Consider the following 17,709-nt stretch of genomic DNA (forward strand, 5'->3'; position numbering starts at 1 on the left):
TGGAGACAAACTGAAAATGTAAAAATTCAATGGCAAAATTGCTGTCTTTTTCTACTCATTCACAAATAGTTAATGAATGTTATTAAATATGTACAGCAAAATGGAAGGCGTTTCAAATAGAAATCATGCTTCAAAAAACAGTCAAATGAAAAATTATAATATATCCCTCCAGGTGTGACACTTGACATTTGCAGAGTGTCAAACCCCCCAGAAAATGTATAGATAAGGCCGAAATAGCTCAGTTGGGAGAGCGTTAGACTGAAGATCTAAAGGTCCCTGGTCCAATCCCGGGTTTCGGCAAAATGCTTTTTCTTCACCGTTTACATTTTAAGGAGATATTAAACAAAGCACATGGACTGATCATGATCAAAAGGCCTAAAAATCTTAACTATCTACAGAAAACAAAATGTTAAAAATTTGAGAAACGGTAACTTTTTCCTTTTGAACACATGAATTTTTTTTAGTAATTTTTCCTCTATTTTGTTTTATTTCAGATTGACTTAGCTGTAAGAGGATTAAAAGGTAACCTGATAGCTGAAACAGACAGCACTTATCAGACACTAGCTGAATGATTATAGTCAGCTTGTTTGACTTTGAAACACTGAGGCATTACTGAGACAAATGTCCTTAAAAAATATGCTGTGGACAAAGTCAAAAAGGCAAAAAACACAAGCTCCACACAGGTCCGTCATCTTTAATTTGAAATATAGGAGGTTTCTACTTTAATGGTGAGACAAAGCATCTACATATTTGACATTGCTCCAGTGAGTAGAGCCCACTTAAAAATGTATGGGTTGCTTGTCTCTGCAAGCAAAAGCTGGGCACTAAACTGGCATACTTGCAATGCTGGATGGTTCAGAGTGAAAACACCTATAGGCTGACAATAGTAATTGCAGGTGTTGATTAACTCATTGTGCAAAATAATTTCTAAAATGTGGTCACTTTGGGAGGTTTTCTGCTGTTTTGGTACTCTGCAAATTTCATCTGCAAGGTATTCCTGCAAAATCTGCATTGCAAAACCCAAATAGGGCTCTTCCTTTCAAAGCCCTGCTGTGTGGCCAAACAGTAGTTTCTGAAGAAATGTGGTGCATCACCGCATTTGTGAGAAATCTAACATTTCTAATATCCAAACAAAATAAATGGAGGTTTAAAAATTAATGCAGACGAAAAGTACGCATATAAAAAATGTTATTTATTGACTTTTTTGGGGTGGTGTGACAAGTTTTTAATCACAAGGAATGGTAACATTTCTGCTGTCTAGCATGGAAGGAGTTAAGTTCCAATTGCATATCGAAGCGGTCTAAGGCGAGCGGTCTAATACCGAGCGGTCTAAGGTGCTGCGTTCAGGTCGCAGTCTCCCCTCGAGGCGTGGGTGCAAATCCCACTTCTGACATTTAATTTCAAGAAACTTTATCTTCATTTATTGATTAGATGAGGTCAAACAAAACTTAGTAATGTGGTTTTGAAAAATTTCCTGAGAGTCTTTGGAGTGAATCTGAATTTGTCCTCTCAAAAAAGAACTCTAGGAACATCAAACAGATTTTTTGTGCATATGTCTGTTGTTCTTTTGGCACTAGAAAAATCCTTTGGACAGTCAATGAGGAGGGACTATTTCACCTCTTTGTGTTCTCTGTCCCTATTAGGGTAGGGAATCAACCTTCTACAGTGCTGTCATGAAATATATCTAGAAACGGATTTGCTGGTAAGTCTACTTTCATAGTTTTCACCTCATACATCAATAGACCATAACGATACTTAATAAACAAAAACTTAACAAGTAGGTAATCATAGTTTAAAAAATGTGAAATGCCCATGTCATTCTGACATGTTTCAGCACATTTTGGGACAAATGGTCTCACTTTTAACAATCAATAAAATATTTTCTCTAAATTTTTGTCTCTTTTTTGCTCCAATTGTTTGCATCTCATAAAAAATAAAACTTGATGTAACATTATGCATGCAAATTGTGTTTTATGTGCGACCATGACCTATTCTAGAAGCACAGGGTCAGAATTATACTGGTGCATGGAGACAAACTGAAAATGTAAAAATTCAATGGCAAAATTGCTGTCTTTTTCTACTCATTCACAAATAGTTAATGAATGTTATTAAATATGTACAGCAAAATGGAAGGCGTTTCAAATAGAAATCATGCTTCAAAAAACAGTCAAATGAAAAATTATAATATATCCCTCCAGGTGTGACACTTGACATTTGCAGAGTGTCAAACCCCCCAGAAAATGTATAGATATGGCCGAAATAGCTCAGTTGGGAGAGCGTTAGACTGAAGATCTAAAGGTCCCCGGTCCAATCCCGGGTTTCGGCAAAATGCTTTTTCTTCACCGTTTACATTTTAAGGAGATATTAAACAAAGCACATGGACTGATCATGATCAAAAGGCCTAAAAATCTTAACTATCTACAGAAAACAAAATGTTAAAAATTTGAGAAACGGTAACTTTTTCCTTTTGAACACATGAATGTTTTTTAGTAATTTTTCCTCTATTTTGTTTTATTTCAGATTGACTTAGCTGTAAGAGGATTAAAAGGTAACCTGATAGCTGAAACAGACAGCACTTATCAGACACTAGCTGAATGATTATAGTCAGCTTGTTTGACTTTGAAACACTGAGACATTACTGAGACAAATGTCCTTAAAAAATATGCTGTGGACAAAGTCAAAAAGGCAAAAAACACAAGCTGAACACAGGTCCGTCATCTTTAATTTGAAATATAGGAGGTTTCTACTTTAATGGTGAGACAAAGCATCTACATATTTGACATTGCTCCAGTGAGTAGAGCCCACTTAAAAATGTATGGGTTGCTTGTCTCTGCAAGCAAAAGCTGGCCACTAAACTGGCATACTTGCAATGCTGGATGGTTCAGAGTGAAAACACCTATAGGCTGACAATAGTAATTGCAGGTGTTGATTAACTCATTGTGCAAATAATTTCTAAAATGTGGTCACTTTGGGAGGTTTTCTGCTGTTTTGGTACTCTGCAAATTTCATCTGCAAGGTATTCCTGCAAAATCTGCATTGCAAAACCCAAATAGGGCTCTTCCTTTCAAAGTCCTGCTGTGTGGCCAAACAGTAGTTTCTGAAGAAATGTGGTGCATCACCGCATTTGTGAGAAATCTAACATTTCTAATATCCAAACAAAATAAATGGAGGTTTAAAAATTAATGCAGACGAAAAGTACGCATATAAAAAATGTTATTTATTGACTTTTTTGGGGTGGTGTGACAAGTTTTTAATCACAAGGAATGGTAACATTTCTGCTGACTAGCATGGAAGGAGTTAAGTTCCAATTGCATATCGAAGCGGTCTAAGGCGAGCGGTCTAATACCGAGCGGTCTAAGGCGCTGCGTTCAGGTCGCAGTCTCCCCTGGAGGCGTGGGTTCAAATCCCACTTCTGACATCAACATTTAATTTCAAGAAACTTTATCTTCATTTATTGATTAGATGAGGTCAAACAAAACTTAGTAATGTGGTTTTGAAAAATTTCCTGAGAGTCTTTGGAGTGAATCTGAATTTGTCCTCTCAAAAAAGAACTCTAGGAACATCAAACAGATTTTTTGTGCATATGTCTGTTGTTCTTTTGGCACTAGAAAAATCCTTTGGACAGTCAATGAGGAGGGACTATTTCACCTCTTTGTGTTCTCTGTCCCTATTAGGGTAGGGAATCAACCTTCTACAGTGCTGTCATGAAATATATCTAGAAACGGATTTGCTGGTAAGTCTACTTTCATAGTTTTCACCTCATACATCAATAGACCATAACGATACTTAATAAACAAAAACTTAACAAGTAGGTAATCATAGTTTAAAAAATGTGAAATGCCCATGTCATTCTGACATGTTTCAGCACATTTTGGGACAAATGGTCTCACTTTTAACAATCAATAAAATATTTTCTCTAAATTTTTGTCTCTTTTTTGCTCCAATTGTTTGCATCTCATAAAAAATAAAACTTGATGTAACATTATGCATGCAAATTGTGTTTTATGTGCGACCATGACCTATTCTAGAAGCACAGGGTCAGAATTATACTGGTGCATGGAGACAAACTGAAAATGTAAAAATTCAATGGCAAAATTGCTGTCTTTTTCTACTCATTCACAAATAGTTAATGAATGTTATTAAATATGTACAGCAAAATGGAAGGCGTTTCAAATAGAAATCATGCTTCAAAAAACAGTCAAATGAAAAATTATAATATATCCCTCCAGGTGTGACACTTGACATTTGCAGAGTGTCAAACCCCCCAGAAAATGTATAGAAATGGCCGAAATAGCTCAGTTGGGAGAGCGTTAGACTGAAGATCTAAAGGTCCCTGGTCCAATGCCGGGTTTCGGCAAAATGCTTTTTCTTCACCGTTTACATTTTAAGGAGATATTAAACAAAGCACATGGACTGATAATGATCAAAAGGCCTAAAAATCTTAACTATCTACAGAAAACAAAATGTTAAAAATTTGAGAAACGGTAACTTTTTCCTTTTGAACACATGAATGTTTTTTAGTAATTTTTCCTCTATTTTGTTTTATTTCAGATTGACTTAGCTGTAAGAGGATTAAAAGGTAACCTGATAGCTGAAACAGACAGCACTTATCAGACACTAGCTGAATGATTATAGTCAGCTTGTTTGACTTTGAAACACTGAGGCATTACTGAGACAAATGTCCTTAAAAAATATGCTGTGGACAAAGTCAAAAAGGCAAAAAACACAAGCTGAACACAGGTCCGTCATCTTTAATTTGAAATATAGGAGGTTTCTACTTTAATGGTGAGACAAAGCATCTACATATTTGACATTGCTCCAGTGAGTAGAGCCCACTTAAAAATGTATGGGTTGCTTGTCTCTGCAAGCAAAAGCTGGGCACTAAACTGGCATACTTGCAATGCTGGATGGTTCAGAGTGAAAACACCTATAGGCTGACAATAGTAATTGCAGGTGTTGATTAACTCATTGTGCAAAATAATTTCTAAAATGTGGTCACTTTGGGAGGTTTTCTGCTGTTTTGGTACTCTGCAAATTTCATCTGCAAGGTATTCCTGCAAAATCTGCATTGCAAAACCCAAATAGGGCTCTTCCTTTCAAAGCCCTGCTGTGTGGCCAAACAGTAGTTTCTGAAGAAATGTGGTGCATCACCGCATTTGTGAGAAATCTAACATTTCTAATATCCAAACAAAATAAATGGAGGTTTAAAAATTAATGCAGACGAAAAGTACGCATATAAAAAATGTTATTTATTGACTTTTTTGGGGTGGTGTGACGTTTTTAATCACAAGGAATGGTAACATTTCTGCTGACTAGCATGGAAGGAGTTAAGTTCCAATTGCATATTGAAGCGGTCTAAGGCGAGCGGTCTAATACCGAGCGGTCTAAGGCGCTGCGTTCAGGTCGCAGTCTCCCCTGGAGGCGTGAGTTCAAATCCCACTTCTGACATCAACATTTAATTTCAAGAAACTTTATCTTCATTTATTGATTAGATGAGGTCAAACAAAACTTAGTAATGTGGTTTTGAAAAATTTCCTGAGAGTCTTTGGAGTGAATCTGAATTTGTCCTCTCAAAAAAGAACTCTAGGAACATCAAACAGATTTTTTGTGCATATGTCTGTTGTTCTTTTGGCACTAGAAAAATCCTTTGGACAGTCAATGAGGAGGGACTATTTCACCTCTTTGTGTTCTCTGTCCCTATTAGGGTAGGGAATCAACCTTCTACAGTGCTGTCATGAAATATATCTAGAAACGGATTTGCTGGTAAGTCTACTTTCATAGTTTTCACCTCATACATCAATAGACCATAACGATACTTAATAAACAAAAACTTAACAAGTAGGTAATCATTGTTTAAAAAATGTGAAATGCCCATGTCATTCTGACATGTTTCAGCACATTTTGGGACAAATGGTCTCACTTTTAACAATCAATAAAATATTTTCTCTAAATTTTTGTCTCTTTTTTGCTCCAATTGTTTGCATCTCATAAAAAATAAAACTTGATGTAACATTATGCATGCAAATTGTGTTTTATGTGCGACCATGACCTATTCTAGAAGCACAGGGTCAGAATTATACTGGTGCATGGAGACAAACTGAAAATGTAAAAATTCAATGGCAAAATTGCTGTCTTTTTCTACTCATTCACAAATAGTTAATGAATGTTATTAAATATGTACAGCAAAATGGAAGGCGTTTCAAATAGAAATCATGCTTCAAAAAACAGTCAAATGAAAAATTATAATATATCCCTCCAGGTGTGACACTTGACATTTGCAGAGTGTCAAACCCCCCAGAAAATGTATAGATATGGCCGAAATAGCTCATTTGGGAGAGCGTTAGACTGAAGATCTAAAGGTCCCTGGTCCAATCCCGGGTTTCGGCAAAATGCTTTTTCTTCACCGTTTACATTTTAAGGAGATATTAAACAAAGCACATGGACTGATAATGATCAAAAGACCTAAAAATCTTAACTATCTACAGAAAACAAAATGTTAAAAATTTGAGAAACGGTAACTTTTTCCTTTTGAACACATGAATGTTTTTTAGTAATTTTTCCTGTATTTTGTTTTATTTCAGATTGACTTAGCTGTAAGAGGATTAAAAGGTAACCTGATAGCTGAAACAGACAGCACTTATCAGACACTAGCTGAATGATTATAGTCAGCTTGTTTGACTTTGAAACACTGAGGCATTACTGAGACAAATGTCCTTAAAAAATATGCTGTGGACAAAGTCAAAAAGGCAAAAAACACAAGCTGAACACAGGTCCGTCATCTTTAATTTGAAATATAGGAGGTTTCTACTTTAATGGTGAGACAAAGCATCTACATATTTGACATTGCTCCAGTGAGTAGAGCCCACTTAAAAATGTATGGGTTGCTTGTCTCTGCAAGCAAAAGCTGGGCACTAAACTGGCATACTTGCAATGCTGGATGGTTCAGAGTGAAAACACCTATAGGCTGACAATAGTAATTGCAGGTGTTGATTAACTCATTGTGCAAAATAATTTCTAAAATGTGATCACTTTGGGAGGTTTTCTGCTGTTTTGGTACTCTGCAAATTTCATCTGCAAGGTATTCCTGCAAAATCTGCATTGCAAAACCCAAATAGGGCTCTTCCTTTCAAAGCCCTGCTGTGTGGCCAAACAGTAGTTTCTGAAGAAATGTGGTGCATCACCGCATTTGTGAGAAATCTAACATTTCTAATATCCAAACAAAATAAATGGAGGTTTAAAAATTAATGCAGACGAAAAGTACGCATATAAAAAATGTTATTTATTGACTTTTTTGGGGTGGTGTGAAAAGTTTTTAATCACAAGGAATGGTAACATTTCTGCTGACTAGCATGGAAGGAGTTAAGTTCCAATTGCATATCGAAGGACGATACCAGATGATCACAGCCGCAACAAAATCTCCCCCCAGGACGGACGTCTTTCCAGCGGGACGAGACTGCAGCTCGAGACCTGGTGAGAAAATATATCATCTTACCTAACCTTCTGTATTCACGTCCGGCTGGGAGGAGATAGTTGGCTGTCTTCTCTGAACCCTTAAACTGACCACGTTTGAAAGTCCTGAGCCTATGGACCCGGTCAGGTATATAATTCCTTAATTGTCTGTGTGTATTATCCGGTCTAACCAATTCGGAGGGTGTATCTAGAATCCATCTAGTATCTGATAAAAACTATTTCATACTGCACTAGGGCTACTAGAAGCATACAGAGCAGAGTGCAAAGGGGCTGTTTCCACTGAGTTATCACCCTGGTTCCGACCTTAGACGGTCGAAGAAGTTATATATATATATCAGATATATACATATAGGTGCTCACGTCCGGCCATACGCCCACGGTATAAACTGGGCCCGGTGACGTGAATGACACGGTATATACATTTTTAAGGAAAGAGGTGATTACTAATTTTTCCCCCTCTGCTGAAATATCAACCACCTATCTAGAAGTGATTACCACTATTTACTATACCTAAAGTGACAAAAAGCCCAGCCCTAGTTGCCTTGGTAACAAAAGAACAGTGAAAGGGATAAGGAATACATTCATAATAGTTTTTTTTTATGTTTGAAGTATTGATGCATTGTTGTGACACGCCTGTCCGCAGCTCTCATATTGAATATACTGCCATACTGGTTAGACTGCTATTTCAGCTGCATTTCCTGAATGCAAAGTGTTTAATAATCACGCTACATTATCTGTATTCAGTCCGGAGGATATAAAATATAAAATGTAATAAGTTGTTTTATAGTATACACACAGTAACCCTTCAAGCATATTTATAATTACGGTAATCTAAAAGTTTAATTGTCTGCCTTATCTGCTTTGCCTCTCTGCTTTGCTGTTTTGGTTGTTTGCATACGTGATTGTTACCTCAGCCAGCCTGAAAAGGAAAAAAATATAGATAGGGAGACGTACTGAGCAAATTCTCTGTCACTCTGGTTCCGGTCCTGCTCTCGGCTTGACCGATGATCGCAGAAGTCTGAACTGTGTCTCTCCCAGTGGGCAAGTGGGAGTAGGGGCTTGATTACTCTCAGTGATTTTCCAACCTCTAAGTGGTTGGTAACTTCTTGCGGGTTTCCCACCGGACATCATCTGGCTAAGATGATGGTGTTTTAGCTGCAGCATAGGTTCATAAGTTATATGGGTGGAAGGGTAATTTCAATTACCGTGTTGATGTGACTGAGTGATTGCTCTCTCCCTGAAAAGTATGGTTTGCCCAGGTGTAGATTTTTCACCTCTACAAATCAGGCTGGCATATGGATAGGTAAATTGCGAATTGTTTTGGTGTCAAGGATTCGCAGTATTTGATGTCAGTACCAGTTTTAAATTCATTGTCTTTTGTCTTTTGTAGTGTGTATAATTTGCAGGAGGCATACTAGCATGTGGTTAAAATTTTTGAATGCATTCTATGTGTGTATACATATATATGTTGTGAAATTAGAGAATTGGATAAACTGGTTTTGTTCTGCATACTATAATTATAAGGTTAGTTGGTTCAGGTAGAAAGAGAATTACTTGAATGGTAATTGCTTGATTTGTACAGATATCTCTGTGAGATCCGAGGTCTATTGTTACTTTTTAGTTATTGTTTTACTAATGTCACTACATTTCTCTATGAGATGGTTTTCTTTGAAAGGTTTTAGAGCGAAAGTTTTGAGGAAACAGAAATTTTAACAATTTATAAGGTATTTTTATACTACGCAGTTTCTGGATACACAAGATTTGTGAAATACTCTGGTGTTAGTTGTTGGTTAATTCCCTATATTACTGTGTTCAAGATAGCTAGACATCACTATGTTCACTGAAGACCCCTTTACTCGGACATAAGGAGTACATACAGCTTTTACAGTCACATATCCAACTGTTCATAACCCCGTGAGAATTTGTTTCAAGACGCCCACATACATATGTTTTTCAGATATACTCAGAATTCAGATGATAGAATGGGTGGGAGCAGTCAGTCAATATCTATAAGACAGATATGACCCATAGTGGAGTGAGAAAGAAAATGTACGTTAAGAAACCCTCTGATCACGAGGGGAGGAGCATTAGATAAGAAGGGATAGAAGAATGTGTTAATGAGTGGAGAGCAGCGTCCCAGCCTCAGGTATTATGAGGTGTTACAGGACCCTGAAGCATTTTATAAGATGGCAGAGGAAGTTAGGAAAAAAGGCATGAGGAGAGGAATATAACAAGATTGCTGAATTTTGTGCAAAACAAATATTTACACAGGAAGATGTCAGTTGCAATATCTGCATTACATTCATTTATACATCTATATACATTCCCGATGACTGGACGTGTGCCAGCTGTCAAACGCAGAATGCAGAATATCGTGAGACTTGTTCTGACTGTCAGATGACCAACCCAAAGAGCCGTACCTTCTTTCCAACTATTTATATAGACGGCACGTCTTGTGCTACATCCTGTCCAGCATCCATTATAGTTTTATTAATTAATGTAATTTATGAAAAGAATAATGAAGAAAAAGATGAATATGACATGGAGGTATATAAGTAAACAGAACCGGAGGAGACAGGAAATAAATAGCTCAGACTGATAATCTACAGTATTTATCGTTATATGGTGAGGGGACATAATTATCATCATCATCATCTTTTAAGCCTCAAAGCTCATACTTTTATACACAATCTACTACATGCAAGGACTCCTGGAAATGCCAGGAGACAGATACCCTAGTAAACAGCTCGCCCCCCCCACAAAAATACAGGAGAGAAACAACATCTCTCACCCAGACAGAGGTTGAGGATACTCCTCTCAAATTCCTGGTGGGTCCCGATGCAATCAGAAGATTGATCAGGGACATTGATCTACTTGCTGAAGAAGTATGTAGTCTTTTTTTTTTTTTTTTTTTTTTACAGGACACATCTGTAGATCATGTGGGCGTTGAACTAATGGCACTGATCCCAGACTCAATATTGGCAGGCTGAAAATCCAGTTTGTAAAGGTGGGGCCGAAGCCAGTAGCCCTGCTGCCAAGGAAATTGCAATATTCATCCTATTTCACCATCCATTTCATAATTTGCAATTATTTCTATGAAGTTATGGATAATACATGACTTATGTGCTGTCAATGAAGTTATAGTACTGAACACATCTATGGTACCAAATCCACACACTATGTTTTTTTTTATCAATTCTATTTATTTTTCTATGGTTTACGGTGATTGACCTGGCCAATGCTTTCTTCAGTTTATTTCTACATGCTGCAAGCCAGTACCTGTTTGTTTTCACATGAGGGCCAGCAATATATTTGGACTATGATGCCTCAAGGGGCACAGTATAGCCTCTCTATGTTCACCCGAGCCATGACCACGGTCCTGGAGCCCTGGAAGAGGATACATCCCACAGCCACTTCGTTTTACAATATATATGGATGACCTCTTCCCCTGACTGAAGACAGCCAAGCCAATACTGCTCTTCTACACATGCAACCTTTTTATAATTATTTCAAGACTTTCAAAGAAGGTAATCAGTGTGTTTTAAATACTAAATTGCAATCACATTTTCACAGCTCTAGGACTGCCAGGCTATACCGAACTGTTTTGTCTGTTTGTCATGAAGAAGCCTGACCATGTAAATGGAGTCCTAACACAGCTTCACGGAGGAAGACAATGCCCTCCTGGCTTCTACTCTCCAAGACTTGACCAAGTGGCTCGTGGAGTCCCAACTTGCATGAGAACCGTGTTTGCAACCCACCTGTGCTGGACAAAGCTTCTGATATTTTTATGGGTCACCAGTTGAAGATCCTGGCCCAAAGCACCTGTCTGCAATGCCCTACTCTGCTCCCGGACGTCACCATCTCCAGATGTGCTGTCCATAATTCAGCTACTCTTCTACCTCTGCCAAAGGGGGGAGGAAGATGGAGGATGAAAACCACATCTCTGACACATTAGTGGAAGAGGTAGTCGACTCTGAAATGGCTGAACGCGATTGTCTTGCTGTCATGAGGCAAGAGAACACCTGGAAGATCCTGACCTGATGCTCATTGTGGATAGACCAAGGTATGCAGACCAAGAAGGCCGTTCGCACACTGGTATAGCAGTAGCCACAGAAGTAACTTGCTGCCAGCAAAACCACTGCCTATATCCAAAAGGACTGCAGGCCTTGACAGAAGCATACGAGAGGTCCACTCAACATGAAGCTATCAAGATCAATCTGGAGAGAAAGAGACTTCATCACGGCTAACGGAACGCCGGTCAGACACCACAAAGCCATGCAAGAATTAATGGAGTCCTTGTTGATGCCAGGAAGAGTTGCGGTGGTAAAAGTAAAAGCACACACACTGGAGACACTTCAAGGGAAGCAGTGGGCAACAGGCTAGCTGAAGTAACAGCAAAAGAAGCAGCAGTAATACCGGTTGACACGGAAACAGAGGAAAAGGAATAACACTCCAGAAACAAGTATCCAAGGAAGAAAAGAAGAAATGGACCTAAGATGAAGTTATACAGGATGAAATACACCTAAGGATGAACAAGGAAAATTTAAGGCCTCGAACAAAACTTTACATACTTGATGCTATACAGGAAACAGGGGTCATAGCATAAGAGTTTAGTCTTTCCCTTGGGTCACATACACGCACAAGTATAATTGCCTATATGTAGACTAAGTTTAAAAACATGTGACTAAAATGCATTTTCGAGTCTTTTCATCCATCCCAGATCCTGAGGACATAGGAGCCCACCAGATCCTGCCCGGTGACTGAGTCCTCATCACCAAGAGGTTCAACAGACGTACCCTTGAACCTAGAGATGACAGCCTGTTCCAAGTCCTGTCAACTATCGCAGCAGTCCATGGGTCCTCGCTTCCCACTGCAAGGAGATGCCGGATCCAGAGTCCAGTAGCGGCTGCCACTCTTCATCCATCTGGCACTTATCCTTCTCCTAGCTCAAGGGGTAGTCAATCACCAAGGGGTAGTCACTCATGAGAAGGGCATACTGACTTTCTGGTATAATGTCTCCACCCCAAGAGTAACATATCAATTTGACTACTGTCTCACAATAAGAATGTCCAGGCCCCATGGCACAGTTTCATATCAGGTTTAATACACAATTCATCTGTGTCACTACTGCTGAAATAGGGGAAGGTTCAAACTGGGAGGATTAGTCTCTTGTTGGGTGGCACACTGGTGAAAGTGACTGGAGACATCAACCAGCCCAGGCCCTACAGCGAAGGGACAAATGGGGAATAAGCCTATTAAGTCGCATGACCCTGTCCAAAGCCCATTTTAAGGGTCAGAGTGGCCTTCCAGATTCAATACTCCCTGTCACTGCCACTCACTGCCCCAAGGAGGGATGCATAGTTCTGTACCTTACTATTGACAACCCTTCAGAGTATGAGCAAGGGTTATATGTACTAGGCTCAAGTACTAAACTTGGGAGGGAAAATGGTGACACAAAAGGTAAATTTTGGCTAAGAAGCATAGATACCAGTGGGGGCACACAGGGAGCACCTGACAAATTCAAAGTCGAGAACGAGACAATAGTTGTGTTTAAACCCACCATCCCCGCAAATAAGAATGCAAAGCGGATAAACTATTTATACAATAATCAACAACGGTTTATAAAATACACTGGGGATGCCATGAAGGCAATTATTGACCCATTAAGTTTGCAAAAGTTATTTTATGTCCTTTGATCATATTTTCTTTAATTCTATGCTGCATAGTGCCATGCCTTAAGAAAATGATGATGAAAACTATGGAAACCACAGTAATGACCATGCATGCCGATTTTGAAGATCCCCTGTATGAAAGATGTCCCAATGAAAACATGCAAGCACCACCTCCGGAATATGCCTGCTTGAAGCAAGCCAATGAGGGAAAGTCCAGGATCTGACTTCCTCCTGTGCAAAGTCCGTTAGGAGGGGGTCCATCTACTAGAGATGGGTCGTCTCGTATATACGGTGAAGATTAGTTAGTTAGGTTCCAGCAATGTTGAGATAGGTAGGCTGGGAGGACAGATCGATAGGTTCGACGAGATTAGGATTTTGATTTTGCATATCTCCAAAGGAGGGACTGTTAAGGGAAGAATATATGGCACATGAATATATACAAGAATCAAAACTGTATCACTATATGGACGCTTTGCTGGATATTGGGATCATGTTGCTTTAAGATACTTCTGATTTTCTTATATTTTCTTATATTTTCTTAGAGTTGTTTCTGTATGGTATCATTCACCTAAGCTTCACCAAATATTGAATAAACTGGGTGGACCAGGGTAAGCCAAGCTAGAAAACAATACTTGTGTATATAAGTATTGTTTAGCAATGTGGGAGCAGTAAACGGTAACCCAGAAGTGTACATAATGATTGTGTAGCGACCTGAGAAAAGCAAATAGTAACTGGAAATATGTCCATGATGTAACTGATGATGTAGCTCAAATTCTGTTATAAAAGCTGTACACGTTTGATTAAAGACAGAGAAGAATCATACTGACACGATACCCTCTTGTCTTGTGTATTCTTTCCTCGAGTATACGTATACCTTGTGCCAAAGCTACAATTCGGAAACAGACAATTAAGACGGGTCGCACCTTAGTGTGACAGAATCATCACTTGCAATGCTGGATGGTTCAGAGTGAAAACACCTATAGGCTGACAATAGTAATTGCAGGTGTTGATTAACTCATTGTGCAAAATAATTTCTAAAATGTGGTCACTTTGGGAGGTTTTCTGCTGTTTTGGTACTCTGCAAATTTCATCTGCAAGGTATTCCTGCAAAATCTGCATTGCAAAACCCAAATAGGGCTCTTCCTTTCAAAGCCCTGCTGTGTGGCCAAACAGTAGTTTCTGAAGAAATGTGGTGCATCACCGCATTTGTGAGAAATCTAACATTTCTAATATCCAAACAAAATAAATGGAGGTTTAAAAATTAATGCAGACGAAAAGTACGCATATAAAAAATGTTATTTATTGACTTTTTTGGGGTGGTGTGACAAGTTTTTAATCACAAGGAATGGTAACATTTCTGCTGACTAGCATGGAAGGAGTTAAGTTGCAATTGCATATCGAAGCGGTCTAAGGCGAGCGGTCTAATACCGAGCGGTCTAAGGTGCTGCGTTCAGGTCGCAGTCTCCCCTCGAGGCGTGGGTTCAAATCCCACTTCTGACATTTAATTTCAAGAAACTTTATCTTCATTTATTGATTAGATGAGGTCAAACAAAACTTAGTAATGTGGTTTTGAAAAATTTCCTGAGAGTCTTTGGAGTGAATCTGAATTTGTCCTCTCAAAAAAGAACTCTAGGAACATCAAACAGATTTTTTGTGCATATGTCTGTTGTTCTTTTGGCACTAGAAAAATCCTTTGGACAGTCAATGAGGAGGGACTATTTCACCTCTTTGTGTTCTCTGTCCCTATTAGGGTAGGGAATCAACCTTCTACAGTGCTGTCATGAAATATATCTAGAAACGGATTTGCTGGTAAGTCTACTTTCATAGTTTTCACCTCATACATCAATAGACCATAACGATACTTAATAAACAAAAACTTAACAAGTAGGTAATCATAGTTTAAAAAATGTGAAATGCCCATGTCATTCTGACATGTTTCAGCACATTTTGGGACAAATGGTCTCACTTTTAACAATCAATAAAATATTTTCTCTAAATTTTTGTCTCTTTTTTGCTCCAATTGTTTGCATCTCATAAAAAATAAAACTTGATGTAACATTATGCATGCAAATTGTGTTTTATGTGCGACCATGACCTATTCTAGAAGCACAGGGTCAGAATTATACTGGTGCATGGAGACAAACTGAAAATGTAAAAATTCAATGGCAAAATTGCTGTCTTTTTCTACTCATTCACAAATAGTTAATGAATGTTATTAAATATGTACAGCAAAATGGAAGGCGTTTCAAATAGAAATCATGCTTCAAAAAACAGTCAAATGAAAAATTATAATATATCCCTCCAGGTGTGACACTTGACATTTGCAGAGTGTCAAACCCCCCAGAAAATGTAAAGATATGGCCGAAATAGCTCATTTGGGAGAGCGTTAGACTGAAGATCTAAAGGTCCCTGGTCCAATCCCGGGTTTCGGCAAAATGCTTTTTCTTCACCGTTTACATTTTAAGGAGATATTAAACAAAGCACATGGACTGATCATGATCAAAAGGCCTAAAAATCTTAACTATCTACAGAAAACAAAATGTTAAAAATTTGAGAAACGGTAACTTTTTCCTTTTGAACACATGAATGTTTTTTAGTAATTTTTCCTCTATTTTGTTTTATTTCAGATTGACTTAGCTGTAAGAGGATTAAAAGGTAACCTGATAGCTGAAACAGACAGCACTTATCAGACACTAGCTGAATGATTATAGTCAGCTTGTTTGACTTTGAAACACTGAGGCATTACTGAGACAAATGTCCTTAAAAAATATGCTGTGGACAAAGTCAAAAAGGCAAAAAACACAAGCTGAACACAGGTCCGTCATCTTTAATTTGAAATATAGGAGGTTTCTACTTTAATGGTGAGACAAAGCATCTACATATTTGACATTGCTCCAGTGAGTAGAGCCCACTTAAAAATGTATGGGTTGCTTGTCTCTGCAAGCAAAAGCTGGGCACTAAACTGGCATACTTGCAATGCTGGATGGTTCAGAGTGAAAACACCTATAGGCTGACAATAGTAATTGCAGGTGTTGATTAACTCATTGTGCAAAATAATTTCTAAAATGTGGTCACTTTGGGAGGTTTTCTGCTGTTTTGGTACTCTGCAAATTTCATCTGCAAGGTATTCCTGCAAAATCTGCATTGCAAAACCCAAATAGGGCTCTTCCTTTCAAAGCCCTGCTGTGTGGCCAAACAGTAGTTTCTGAAGAAATGTGGTGCATCACCGCATTTGTGAGAAATCTAACATTTCTAACATCCAAACAAAATAAATGGAGGTTTAAAAATTAATGCAGACGAAAAGTACGCATATAAAAAATGTTATTTATTGACTTTTTTGGGGTGGTGTGACAAGTTTTTAATCACAAGGAATGGTAACATTTCTGCTGACTAGCATGGAAGGAGTTAAGTTCCAATTGCATATCGAAGTCAAGATGGCAGAGTGGTCTAAGGCGCTGCGTTTAGGTTGCAGTATCCCCTGGAGGCGTGGGTTCAAATCCCACTTCTGACATCAACATTTAATTTCAAGAAACTTTATCTTCATGTAATGTGGTTTTGAAAAATTTCCTGAGAGTCTTTGGAGTGAATCTGAATTTGTCCTCTCAAAAAAGAACTCTAGGAACATCAAACAGATTTTTTGTGCATATGTCTGTTGTTCTTTTGGCACTAGAAAAATCCTTTGGACAGTCAATGAGGAGGGACTATTTCACCTCTTTGTGTTCTCTGTCCCTATTAGGGTAGGGAATCAACCTTCTACAGTGCTGTCATGAAATATATCTAGAAACGGATTTGCTGGTAAGTCTACTTTCATAGTTTTCACCTCATACATCAATAGACCATAACGATATTTAATAAACAAAAACTTAACAAGTAGGTAATCATAGTTTAAAAAATGTGAAATGCCCATGTCATTCTGACATGTTTCAGCACATTTTGGGACAAATGGTCTCACTTTTAACAATCAATAAAATATTTCTCTAAATTTTTGTCTCTTTTTTGCTCCAATTGTTTGCATCTCATAAAAAATAAAACTTGATGTAACATTATGCATGCAAATTGTGTTTTATGTGCGACCATGACCTATTCTAGAAGCACAGGGTCAGAATTATACTGGTGCATGGAGACAAACTGAAAATGTAAAAATTCAATGGCAAAATTGCTGTCTTTTTCTACTCATTCACAAATAGTTAATGAATGTTATTAAATATGTACAGCAAAATGGAAGGCGTTTCAAATAGAAATCATGCTTCAAAAAACAGTCAAATGAAAAATTATAATATATCCCTCCAGGTGTGACACTTGACATTTGCAGAGTGTCAAACCCCCCAGAAAATGTATAGATATGGCCGAAATAGCTGAGTTGGGAGAGCGTTAGACTGAAGATCTAAAGGTCCCTGGTCCAATCCCGGGTTTCGGCAAAATGCTTTTTCTTCACCGTTTACATTTTAAGGAGATATTAAACAAAGCACATGGACTGATCATGATCAAAAGGCCTAAAAATCTTAACTATCTACAGAAAACAAAATGTTAAAAATTTGAGAAACGGTAACTTTTTCCTTTTGAACAC

The 17,709-nt window shown here is 38.1% G+C and overlaps 3 non-coding genes across 3 annotated transcripts; all 3 read left to right on the forward strand.

Moving 5' to 3' along the window:
• The first annotated feature begins 227 nt into the window (after positions 1-227).
• On the forward strand, positions 228-300 carry TRNAF-GAA (transfer RNA phenylalanine (anticodon GAA)). Its single transcript has one exon. It is a non-coding gene; the product is annotated as a tRNA-Phe (tRNA).
• A 1,953-nt stretch (positions 301-2,253) lies between these two features.
• TRNAF-GAA (transfer RNA phenylalanine (anticodon GAA)) lies at positions 2,254-2,326 on the forward strand. The gene has a single exon. It is a non-coding gene; the product is annotated as a tRNA-Phe (tRNA).
• A 14,244-nt stretch (positions 2,327-16,570) lies between these two features.
• TRNAL-UAG (transfer RNA leucine (anticodon UAG)) lies at positions 16,571-16,653 on the forward strand. The gene has a single exon. It is a non-coding gene; the product is annotated as a tRNA-Leu (tRNA).
• Positions 16,654-17,709: the final 1,056 nt, after the last annotated feature.

This window comes from Dendrobates tinctorius, unplaced genomic scaffold, assembly GCF_039654945.1.
Source record: "Dendrobates tinctorius isolate UK_male_01 unplaced genomic scaffold, ASM3965494v1 ptg000300l, whole genome shotgun sequence".
Lineage (NCBI taxonomy): Eukaryota > Metazoa > Chordata > Amphibia > Anura > Dendrobatidae > Dendrobates > Dendrobates tinctorius.